Consider the following 13704-nt stretch of genomic DNA (forward strand, 5'->3'; position numbering starts at 1 on the left):
ATTATTGATTTAATGTTAATTCACCTCCTTCCCAATACTAAAATCCCTGAATAGGGTTTAACCCCGGTTTAATCTGATTAAAATCTGATGTAATGTACACTTTGTGATTTCTTTTTGGCTGTTACGTTTATTGTTGTTTGTTCTTTTGTGAGCGCTCATTACATACATCTGACACAACACCATAGGCGTTCCTGTACCAAAGCTCGTACTTACGAGTTGCCAATCAGAATCCGTCTTACAAAATATATACTCAACATTGGAAATTGAAAGAAAGAGAACCATCAAACAATAACGATAACATTGTTGTCTGCACTCTGTGGTACTGTACCCATATGTTTCGGCACATTACGCATTTTCATTGGCTGAGTGAACTCACTCAATGATGACATTTGGAACAGGAAAACCTATAGTGTTGTGTTAGATGTATGTAACAAGCGCTCACAAAAGAACAAACAACAGTAAATGTAACAGCCAAAAGAAAATTCCGCTCTGGTACACTACATCAGACTGTAACTGAACATACCAGTGAAGGCTTGACCTGGCCCCATCCACAGGAAGGGGAGAGGGGAGGCAGGAAAGACAAACTATACACATTCAATACCAAATTACCTATAACTCTACAGGAGTCTAATCACTCAATACATTATTCCATTCATACTCAATTTTTCAAGTAAACAGATTATCAAAATGAATGTTATTTTTTGATACATTGTGTGGGATGTAAACACCTGCTGTAATTTGTTACCAAGTACATCAATATAACGCCTATCAATGACATATGTGAAGCAAACAGCTGAAGACATTATCATGTGGTCAGTCAATAATACATAATAGTCAATGCTGTTATTTCATTTGTACATTAATATATCGATAACATACAACTGCTGTTGACAAAAACAAAACTTTGAAATTACAGAGAAAAGAGTATTACGCAGTCAATCTCAAAACGATTGTTGTTGATAAATACCAAACATTTTAAAGAGAACAGTATTATGCTATTGGTCGATATAAAGTTATAACCATCAATTCTGTTATTTAATTTGTACATAAATATATATGTTTTAGAATGATTGCTGTTCATAAATACAAAATTCGAAATTACAGAACAAAGTATCATGCAGTCAGTTGATAATATAATACTTAATTATTTATCTAATTGTACATAAATGTATTGATAACACGATATACATCTCAGCATGTTTGCTGTTAATAAAGATAAATTTTGAAATATAGACATCATAAAAATGTATGTCATATCTCTCATTATCTATTGTAAACTTAGATATTTTCAATACTACAAAATTTTGTGATTTTACAGTCTTCAGCAAGTTCTCAAAGACCAATATTCTCTAATTACCAGACTGGTACATTGTGTTCATGTACAAGAAGGCATTTTAGTCACTACTTATTTTTACTAACCACCAGACTGATACATTGTGTTCATGTGCAAGAAGGTATTTTAGTCACTACTTATGTTTGTGTTTGTTTTCCAGCGAAATCAACGAAAATAAGTCTTTAACGAAAATTTCTAGGTTTACAGTAATTTACACGTAATACTAGATAATTAATCTATATCTACTGTACTCTGTTTTAGTTTATTATTCTACCACAAATTGTTGTAGCTTGGCAACAAAGATGTAGCAAGTTCAAGTACATCCTCCTAACCTTAGAAGTACAAAAGTGTAAGTGTGACTTCCAATGTCTTGTGTACACAGAAAGACTTGGAAGGGATGGGGTTGTTAGCATTGGTACATGATACCCAAAATAAAATCACAAGGTTAACGCTAGCTCATACCACTTATCGCTCATAAAATCTACACATAACTAATTATATGTGCCACTATTATCTTTGCCACTATTATTGCTTGAGAACAAAATATTTATTCTTTACCTTTATTTTCTAAGTTATTTTGTTTTTGTTTTTGTTTTGTTTTTTTTTGGTTTTGTTTTTTGTTTTTTTTGGGGGGGGGGTTTCTTCAGGCAGTGAATAAAATATGTAAAGAAGTACAAGAGCTATAACAGAAATATTAAATAGAGCCATACATTCATACATTGTACAATCTAATAGCTATATCCACTGACTTTATCTGTGTACATATGATATGCCTATGAAGTACTGTGTAGGAGGAACTCGGTCTAAAAATAGACCCATCAGCTGATTGTATTCATATGGATCCCTAGCTATGAACTGCATGCATGCATGCAAACAGTTGCCATATTACCAGCTGCATACAAAGATACCCCTACTGTTCATAGTGTAAATTATGGCTTCATTGTTGAGACTAAACTGAGAGGTACACAAGGCAATATAGAGAGACAAAAGCGATCACAACTCTCTCTGAACAAAGGTTAAAGCATGACAGAGCCCTCTTGTGAATTCCTGCACCTTCTGGCTGCAATTGAAGGAAAGATTTCTGAAAGTATGTGTCATTAAATACTTTGATTTCAATATTGTAAACTTTAAATGCTCCCGAGATTAGTTTGTTGGTGTGGCTGGGGACGTTTCATCAGTTTCCATCGCATCCCTTCCTTGATTACATTTAAATTGAGAAGTGTTCTACTGCCCTGCATAGCATTACACTTCTCACTGCATTATACACATATAGTGCTCTGCACTGCATGGCTCTGTACCGAGTTAAACTGAACTGTGCTATATATACTATGACAGAACTAGACATGTGAGTGCATGTATAACATACTGATCAGGATGGGGAGGGTACAATATTTGCACAATCAAGTGCTTGCTGTGTTCTCTATGGCGGTACTTTCATCAGCATAGAAAATGAAAGTGCAGCAGAATTAAACCACCACAAACACAAGTGCAAATATGGCATGGGGTCTGTTTATTATTACAAATATTTATCCGAAAATAGCAATTTCCATAAACAGTATACTGTGCCACCATGCAATTTTGTGTATATGGAACAATCATGCACTCATTTGCATACATGTATGTTTTCGGTGTTGAACTGCAGTGTGATAAAATATCACTAGTATGCACATGAACCAGTGCAAGTAATCACTAACATATATGAATAGTATGTATAATAATGTACAATGTACTCTGTACTACACCATGCTACTGTACTGCATTACGCTGTAGTGTCATGCACTCTGCACTGCATTACATTGTTCTGTCTTTCATTTCGCTACACTGTACTTTGTCGACAAAGTACTGCACTGTTTTGCATACTCTGGACTGCACAAGATTGTTCTGCACTACACTGTATGATACTGTACTGTTGTGTTGTGATAGCCTTGCACATTGTTCTGCACTCGTTTGTACTACAATGTATAGCATTGTGTTGTGCTGACCTGTACAGCATTGTACACTGCACTATATTGGATTGCAGAGCACTTGATTGTTGTGCTGTCCCACACAGGACTTGCGCTCTGTCCTACATTATAAGGTTGTTCAGTATTATATTGCACTACACTGTACTGCACTACACTGTTGTGCTGTCCTCTCCTGTACAGCTTTGTACTCACTGCATTATGCTGTTCTGCACTACATTATATTATAGTGTACTATACTACAAAGCATTAACAATATCTATTGAATATCTTGATGAAAGTTATTCTCCTTGTCAGTCTAAGTTGACGTCTTTGGACGAAGGCATGCAAAAGACAGCGATGTTTTGAATTCTTTTTGAGTCATAATCAGTCATGCATACTGTGTCATTTGCTTGAGGGCTGTTAATCACTCAAGCCACTGTAACAAACCATATTCTAACAACTCCTGAAACAACATTCAATTACTTTGTTGAAGTATTACTTTCAAATACTATCAAAGGTATCATTTTCAAAGAAGGTATTTCACTGAAATCAAAGGTTATTGATTCTTTTTTGCCATTAATTCTTTGTGGAATTTTTGTTAAATATCATCAAGAAACATGGTAACAAATCTTGCTCTGGCTCTTTCACTTTATTTAGTTGTTATTCAGTGTGATTATTTTGATTTCACTACATTTGAGGAAAAATTAGTTTGAAAATTCCTGATGAAAATATTACCAATAAGATTTTTAAGATTAGTTGTAAACATATATATCACCTGAAATTATAGTGAAAATATTAATCATACAAAAAGACAGTAAGACAGTAGAATTTAGTTACTTTGGAATTGTAATTTAGAATTAAATGCAGTGATTCGACCTGTCTACTAAGGACCTTGATCCTGCACATTCAAATATTGTACCATCAACCCAGCACATTTGTTTCTAATTTATCATTCCAAAGTAACCATCTTTTACTGTGTTGTTGATTCTTCGAACCATGAACAATATACATGAGCAGTATTTTCGTATTTCATGAACCCTAGTACCAAGAAGGAGGAAATTGAAAAGTTTGCAAACATTTCTGTACCTGTACCATGAATTTAATGTGGAACGCCAGTAAAAGCTCTGGGGAAAGTACTAGTACTTAGATTTTACCTACTTGCTGTAGCTTTTTACACAAACACTGATTTTAAAGTAGTATTATTGAAACAGTCTATATAAACTTTGACAAAGTGCTTCCTTCTAAAAACTATCAACATTCATTATTGTCCAGAGATGTAAACAAGTTAACTCTAAGGATATGGTATGAAAAGAGAGGGCTTCTCTATCAAATATGATTCACATGTTCTCAAGTAACTGTAAGGGTATCTTTTCTAAGAGCAATGTTGATAATCTGAAGTCTTGAAAACAATTACTTGCATTGTTATGCATATTACATCATCATCCAAGGCATGATTGGATAATGGATTGTATTGTCATGCAAATTAGTCATCTAAGAAATGATTGGATAATGAGTTGTATTGTTATGCAAATTACACCCACCCCCACAGTAAGTGAATAATAATATCCAGATTAGTCTCTTTCTGGATATATCATAGGAAATATTCACACTTTACAATTCACTGAAGTTTGCAAAATTTACATTTCAATGATGAAATTGTATATATAATTATTCATTGTATCAGATCTTAGCAATGGAACAGAAAAAAGGAATTCTTGAGAGACACTTTGGTTACTATGGTTACAAAAACAGTTCTCTGAGACAAGTATCACTTGACACCATATTTGAATATGGATGCAAACAAAATGACCCCTGAACATTCTTTGTTTGTATCCACTTGTGTTAAGGAATACATCATAATGCCTACGGAAACTAATACTGATTAAACATCGACTACTATGGAAAAGGAAATGACAGACTTCCAAGTTTCAAATTATTCAAATTTAGGTTTGAGAAACAGTTGTCTAGGAGAGCTATAGAAATGGTTGCTCAGCAACAAAAGAAGAATCCTCTGTATGGCTCCTGATACAATAAGATTAATGTGATAGACCAAGGACTGATACATGTCCCTTTAAAGGATTATTTCAGATTTGGCCTAACAAGTTTGATTCCGATTATGCTAAATTTTAGAATAGGTGGGATAGGTAGATTTTTTATTTTATTTTTATATGTATATTTTTTTTCATATGTGAGTGTCTAGTTATAACATTTAATGTGAGAACCTGGGATTGAAACTTTGGCTTTTAAGCTCCACTGATAAGATAATGTTAATGTGAGAACCTGGGATTCAAACCTTGGCCTTTAAGTTATTCACTGGACGTCATTTACTGGGGAGAGATACCAGTAGAATGGGAGAAATCAATTTCAAATGTGAATACCATGGTTCCATTTTCATATCTAGCAGCTGATTCCATTGACAACAATTGACGATCTCCAAGAATTTGTTCACTAATGAGACTTATGACACAACGATACCCACAAAATTACAACTGTGTACCTGTAACAAAAACACTGCTCTTAATAACTTTTGAACTGAACCAGATACCACATTGGAGGCAGTCTCTTTTGTTCAAGGTTTAGCATTGTATTTAGATTAGTGTGTTACAAATGTACAAGCTGTTACCAGCTCACAACTATAGAGGGACATAAACTATAGCACAAAATCACAAACACAAAATGATCTGGGCAAATGTGATGTTTAATTGATGTATTAACAAGCCTGTCTGTTAAAAATATTTACCTGGGTGAGTCAGGCTAGGTGTAGGAAGGTGAATACCAAATCTTAGCCAATGTCTGTAGACAGGCTAGGTGTCGGAAGTTGACAATCAAAGCTAAACCAATGTCTGTAGACAGGCTAAGTGTAAGAAGGTGAATACCAAATCTTAGCCAATGTCTGTAGACAGGCTAGGTGTCGGAAGTTGACAATCAAAGCTAAACCAATGTCTGTAGACAGGCTAGATGTAAGAAGGTGAATACAAAATCTTAGCCAATGTCTGTAGGCAGGTTAGGTGTCGGAGGCTAAGTGTAGGAAGGTGGATACCTGTAATCCAATCAAATACCTGGCTTCATAGATGAATGCAAAATACAAGCCATACACATGTAATCACAAGTACACCAACTACCTTGATGCCAAAATCAGCTCAGTACATCTCAGCCTTGTTAATATCAACAACGCACTAGTAATACTATTGACACAAAATGATATAATAATAATATTGATTAACATTGAAATGATAGACCAGTTACTCATGTCTACTAAATGATATATTGGTCAAATAATGTAGAACATGAAATTCTGAGCAACCCATGATTTTGTAATGATATAGAATTTACATAGCTTGGAAATATGTGCATAGATTTCAAAGCAATTTAAGATGCAAATTGCCAGGTCTTCATCCGCATGTGTTCAGCTCCCTTATAATGAGAAAGATATTAAAAAAGAAATATTGACAATTAAATTAAAAATAATAGGTCTATATATTAATCAAAAGCAAATACACTTACTAATATATATATAGTATTTTATAGTATTTTAACTACTGAAATTGGCAAAATAATAATCTGGTTTCATTAGCTGACAACAAATCTTCTCAGGTAATTTCTCATGCCAGTGCTTCCTTGATAATGATACAACTCATTTTTCACGGTGCGAAGGTTTGTATCATGTATGAGTCTGGGATTATAGCAGAGAACCTGTTATATGGAAATTAAATTATATTGATTGTGAATTGAATGACACAGGTAAGATGGATTTATAAGAGAACTGAGAGTAATGCTACAATGGGATTAATGATTATCATACTCCACATAATTGTGGAATCGTCAGTGTGTTAGCATATTTTTCGATTTTTTTTTTTAAAAAGGTTTGTAAACCATGAACCTTCAGTGAGACATAATTATTTCCACAGAACATTTACAATTTGGCAAGATATCATCTAAGTTTGTCAAACACTAGGATTGTAAACCACGAATTTTCAGCGAGACACAATTATTTCAGGAGAACATGTACAGTTTGCCAAATGTTAGACTTGGAAACGTGAACCTTCAGTGATCACAACATTTATACAATTATTTCTAGAGAACATGCATAGTTTGCCCAGATATCATCCAAGTTTGTCAGACGCTAGGCTTGCAAACTGTGAATCCTCCACATTACACTTAAACGATTATTTACCAAGATCATACAGTTTGCCCTGATATCATCCAAGTTTGTCAGATGCTAGGCTTGCAAACCATTAACCTTCAGTGAAACGTCATAATTACAATGTATTTTCAGAGAACATGTAGTTTGCCAAGATTATCTTCCAAGTTTGTAAAATGCTTGGCTTGTAAACTGTGAATCGCTCAAAAAACATTTATACAATTCTGTCCAGTAAGTATGTGCGTTTAGTTTGCCATGATATCTTCATAGAGTCAGATGTTTGTAAATAAGCATGCAAAGACTTAATTAGTTGTAGACAGACATTTATCCAGAGTCTATGATTTTCCTACATTACATGTGATTTGTAATAAAGTCTATATACTTATCTATTTATTATAAATTATTAATTGCCATGTCTTTGATTCTGGGAAAAAAATATCATCATTATAACATGACTTGTTATTCCTACAATATGTATCACATATCACATATCATATTAGAAAATATATTGGGCTTTTGATAATAATCTTTCAAACAAGTGGTGAGTCAGTATACATTTTCAATTTCAGTTGGGGTGGGGATGTTCATGGCATCCCAATTTTTACATTATTTTTTAAAGTTGTTATATATTTTATACCACTTAAATTGATTGCCCAAACTATATAATTTAAAGGCTAACACTAAACAGAAAGATTCACAAAGAAGAGATAGGATTGATTTATTAGAACCATGCAATCTTTTTTTATCCATGCCAAACCGTAGCCACTTAGATGCACGGTGTCAGGGCATTCTCATTGGCTTGCCTTTGGAGTTAATGGGTGAAAAGGCACGGCTGCTACTAAGGTATGACATATAGCCTACAGTCTTGACGTATACAGTCAAGTACAGAGTGATAAAGCAATGTAGTATAGAGCATTATCCATGTCTACACTGTGATTACTTGCACAGGTGCGCACACATACCGGTGGTAATTTGCATTGCAGTGCAATACCGAAAACATTACTGCATACGCGCATGCAAATATTGTGCAAATGAGGGCACATATGTTCATTGTAAACAAGATCACTCTGTCATTTTACGGAATTCTTGCTGTTCCAGCATACGTTCTCGGGGGAGGGTATTTGTACTTGTGCCTGCAATTTTTTTGCTATTTATTACTCGCTATGGTTGTGAAAACACAGCTGCAGAGAACACTACACACACATGCAAATATCCCAAGTACACTGCCACACTTGCACTCATTGGTTCTGTCATAACACTGCTCTTTAGTATATAATTAGACATGATATTATTGAAATAAATGGTATTATCCACACTCAATATATTTACACAATAAATACAAAGATAACTTACAATTTATTAATAATTAATATCATGTTTTATGCTATAATAAGATTTCATAAACTTCCCAATATTGACAATTGGCCTAACCCAGTCAATCGGACTTTGTGATGTCAAAAATAGTTCTTGCTAAATGTATGATATTTTTAACATATATGATGTTTGTCTTAGGTAATGGATATTGCAATTTCATACCAGTACAAGTATTATCTTATAATGCATTGATTTCACTGCCTGTAGAATAGTAGTATTGTAACAAGACCTCGGATTTCACTGCTGCTAAAATCGTAGGCCTGCCTACTCTTGCTATATCAGACTTTACTGATCATGCAATACTGCGCAAGGCACATGTGATTGCTGTTGACAATAAACATTCACTTAATGCACATTTGATATTCTCCCATCTGGTCGAAGATACTGTTGTCTCTATAAATGTCTCTATACAATTTGATACAGATAGAGTTTTGTCCTGTCAGCCGTCACATTGTTAAATCGATGCTAAGTTGTATTTGTGTATTTGTGTAGCTTGTCTTTGTTTTTACTTGTTTTGTACTGCATTGTTGTACTGAACTGCACTGTACTACACTACACTACTGCATTGTACTGAACTACAATATGCTGTCGTATTGCACTGTACTACACTACACTACTGCACTGTACTACACTATACTACTGCATTGTACTGAACTCCAATATGCTGTTGTACTGCACTGCACTGCACTGTACTACACTATACTACTGCATTGTACTGAACTACAATATGCTGTTGTACTGCACTGTACTACACTACACTACTGCATTGTACTGAACTACAATATGCTGTTGTACTGCACTGTACTACACTACACTACACTACTGCATTGTACTGAACTACAATATGCTGTTGCACTGCACTGCACTGCACTACACTACACTACTGCATTGTACTGAACTACAATATGCTGTTGTGTTGTACTGCACTGTACTACACTACACTACACTACTGCACTGTACTGAACTACAATATGCTGTTGTACTGCACTGTACTACACTACTGCATTGTACTGAACTACAATATGCTGTTGTACTGCACTGTACTACACTACTGCATTGTACTGAACTACAATATGCTGTTGTACTGCACTGTACTACACTACACTACTGCACTGTACTGAACTCCAATATGCTGTTGTACTGCACTGCACTGTACTACACTACTGCATTGTACTGAACTACAATATGCTGTTGTACTGCACTGTACTACACTACACTACACTACTGCATTGTACTGAACTCCAATATGCTGTTGTGTTGTACTGCACTGTACTACACTACACTACTGCACTGTACTGAACTACAATATGCTGTTGTACTGCACTGCACTGTACTACACTACACTACTATATGCTGTTGTACCTGTTGTGCTGTACTGTACTGTTCTGTAGAAAAAATGACCCTACCTAATGGCTCCACCCATATCATAACAGTAAGTAATATTACTTGACTAAAGATGCCAGTAAAATAGCAACATCTGAGTATGATTTTGACTAGAAATTTAAAGATATATTTAAAGATATATATATATATATATATATATATATATATATATATATATATATATATATATATATATATATATATATATATATATATATATATATATATATATATATATATATATATATGTAATTTATAGAAATCCACGGTACATGTAGTTGCCTCAATATACTAACTTGCAAAATGTGTCATCATATCATTTCATATTGATAGTGATTAAATATCTTTAAAATGTTCCTAAATGTCAAAATATTATATGATCATAATCATTATATGCATTTACAGAATACAGAATAAAAATGAAATGGTTCAGTGAGCAAATAAGACACTTTAGAATGAATACATCTTATCAGCAAATATATCCCAGCATGCATTGCTACAAAATGGCAGCAGGGAGTAATAGTAATTAGTAGCAAACACTTTGCATGCTTTATTAATATCTATATTAAATCCTTTTCATGGTGTATACTTTTTATTAAACTGCTACTTACCCTCACTAATTTAATTTTGTTTATACGATTGATCTTACAAAATATGTTAAACTCTCCTGTGTCTGCTAATGTTTACACAGAAATGTGCACTCTATTAAAAGACATAATGGCCATAAATGTTCATCATCATCATCATCATCCACCACAGTCGAGATCTCAGACACTCTGATATGCCACCCTGATTTATCTTCCGTTGCTTCCTTCAGTTCCTCCAAACTGAGCCCAGTGTCTCTGCAAATTGTATCTGGGTAGTTAATTGTGATGCTGTCCCTATTAACTACACATTTAGGAGGTGAAGGTCACATTATATTATTATTATTATTATAGACTTTAATTCGGACAACAACGTCCATATAAATATATGTTACAGAAAAGCTACATAAACATGGATTTACAAAATATCACCACTGCAGAACAGAGAAATATGTACAGTAAACAAAATTCACCTATCAAGAACACACATGAAGCTGTTAGCACATACATGTTAGCCTGAAAACACTAATGTGCAATCACTTGTGTATACTGCATGTATGTACATTCAAATTCATAATGGTTCAAGGTCAAGTTCAGATTGGGATTTAATTTTAGGTGTGAAAAACTTGTGTAGTAGCGCTAAAGAAAAAAGTTGGTCCAGAAAAACAGAGCGAGTCTTTATAATCCTTATGGTATGTGCCATTGATAAGATAGTGCAGTAATTAACCTGAGATTGAAACCCTAGCCTTTAAATTACATCAGAAATTTTGTGCTGAGTTACTTGAACATCTCAGGTAGGTGTTCTGTAACTCTATATTTCTAGCTTCTAAAACTTTCAAATAACTACTGTATACATTGAATACACTGTTTACAGCAGTGACTGTGACTCTGTAGCTGTCATCTTGTCAGCTATCTGAGTCACTGTCAGCACCGTAAACATTATACTATACACACTGATTGTTGTTTGGCTAGCCTACCTAATACAAATCATGTGTGGTATGACCTTTGGTTGTCGCAAACAAATTTACCTTGAACACTGTTAGTCCTAAAGTTGAAGCATTTACATATTGGCTTTATTTCATATCCTATAATGTATACTAGCAGACCTATAAAAAATGTTTCTCGTTTTTTGTTTGATTTGTTGTCAAAATAACAAGATAAATAGGAGAAGTATGGGGGATGGGGGGTGGAAGAAGGTACAGATGGACTCATCAAGATGACATCTTCACCACATTTGACCTTAATTGCTACATGTATACATCATGTAATTAATTTCATTGCTTTCTGACAAACTACATCATCCCAAATTTCAACTGCATGTATCTCCTTTATCCTGACTCCACGCAATGTTAGTATCTCACGTCCTGATGTATTGTATCAACATAAGATCATAATGCCACAGGACAAATTTACTAATGTATATAAATCAAGTCCAAAGATCTATAATATCCACAATGTCAAGTCATAGATCTCAAGGATAAAGTCTTTTTATATATATTCACCTCAAAACTCCACTGCATAACACTTATGTATCAATATTCCTATCTCATTCAATGGACAATGTCCACAGGAGTTCATGTTATGAGTACAACAAAAGCCAATTGACCTGCCGAGACTCCTGGGACGACACAGAATGTTATAGACAGTAATGCATTGACGTTACATGGTGAGAAGGTTGTATTTCATTTATTTAGATGTGGATTATTGAGCCAGCTGTGCAAAATACAATGTATATTGTAGCCATACTATCATTTCTAAATGTCATTTCACTTCACATTTATACATAAATAATGTCTTAATACAAACATTTGACCGCAGGATTTTAGTTTCAATGTACACGTACCTGGTCCGTTCAATAAACACTATTGTTGTAAAGAATGCAATATACCAGAATATAGTCATACAGAATACCTGTATAAATAACATGCTGAAATTAACATTTGACCACAGAATTTCATTACAATGTACCTGGTCCATTCATCTGCTACATGTATAAAGAATACAATACAAGACATTTTCATACATACATACATACATACATACATAACTTCCTAAAATAAACATTTGACATCAGGATTTGGTTACAACGTACTGGGTCCATTCAGAAGTATTGTGCTACTATTAGACAATACAATATACCAGATTAACTTTCTTGCACTTCATTCTTAGACATAAATAGTAAACACAGGACTTGGTTACAATATTGATGTACCTGGTCCATTCACCTGTACTGTTTGTCCTCACAATACGGCGTTGTCCTGCAAAACTACCATCAATGCCAGACATTAGTGTTAATTTATGTCTTAATCACCTACCCATTATTCATTTCATGTATAATATGTTTATAACTTTGGAATACTATTACATATTGTGATGGTAGAGGTGATCAAAAACATTTATTAATGTGAGGGCAGCTGTCTTTATTTTCATGTTTTTCATGACCTATGATCAGAATACCACATTTCTCTGAATCGTCCAAATAAGTTTCAAAATCAACAGGAAATTGACATCACTGTTGGTAAGATCATATGGAAGTGCATATGTGGGTGAAAATTATACTGTGTGTCATTGAAATACATATATCCTTTAATGAAACATGGTTCATTCTGACTTTAGTTGTTATTTTTAAGGCATCAAGACTGTTAATAAAAGTATAGTAATGAATTGAAAGCATCACCAAAATCAGTGTGTCCTCTAATGATAGCCAAATTTTGACGCGAGTAAAAATGAGAAAAAACAGGATTTCTTGTGAGTCACCACATAGTAAGAGATAAGGGGACATCAAATTTTGGTGCGTCACTGGTAATTGTGTCCGTCAGTGGCACATCAAATTGGCTTAGAGGGCACACTGACCAAAATCCACACACAATTTTTTTTAATGTAACTTTTACCCGAGTGTCCAACCCATCATTTTTAAGGTGTTACGTTCAGAAACAGAGAGATAAA

At 34.0% G+C, this 13704-nt stretch overlaps 1 protein-coding gene across 2 annotated transcripts in view; it reads right to left on the reverse strand.

Moving 5' to 3' along the window:
• The window catches only part of LOC144450454 (ubiquitin-conjugating enzyme E2-24 kDa-like), a 71884-nt gene that overhangs the window by 43576 nt on the left and 14604 nt on the right, over positions 1-13704 (reverse strand). The window lies entirely within an intron of this gene.

This window comes from Glandiceps talaboti, chromosome 20, assembly GCF_964340395.1.
Source record: "Glandiceps talaboti chromosome 20, keGlaTala1.1, whole genome shotgun sequence".
NCBI classification, from domain to species: domain Eukaryota; kingdom Metazoa; phylum Hemichordata; class Enteropneusta; family Spengelidae; genus Glandiceps; species Glandiceps talaboti.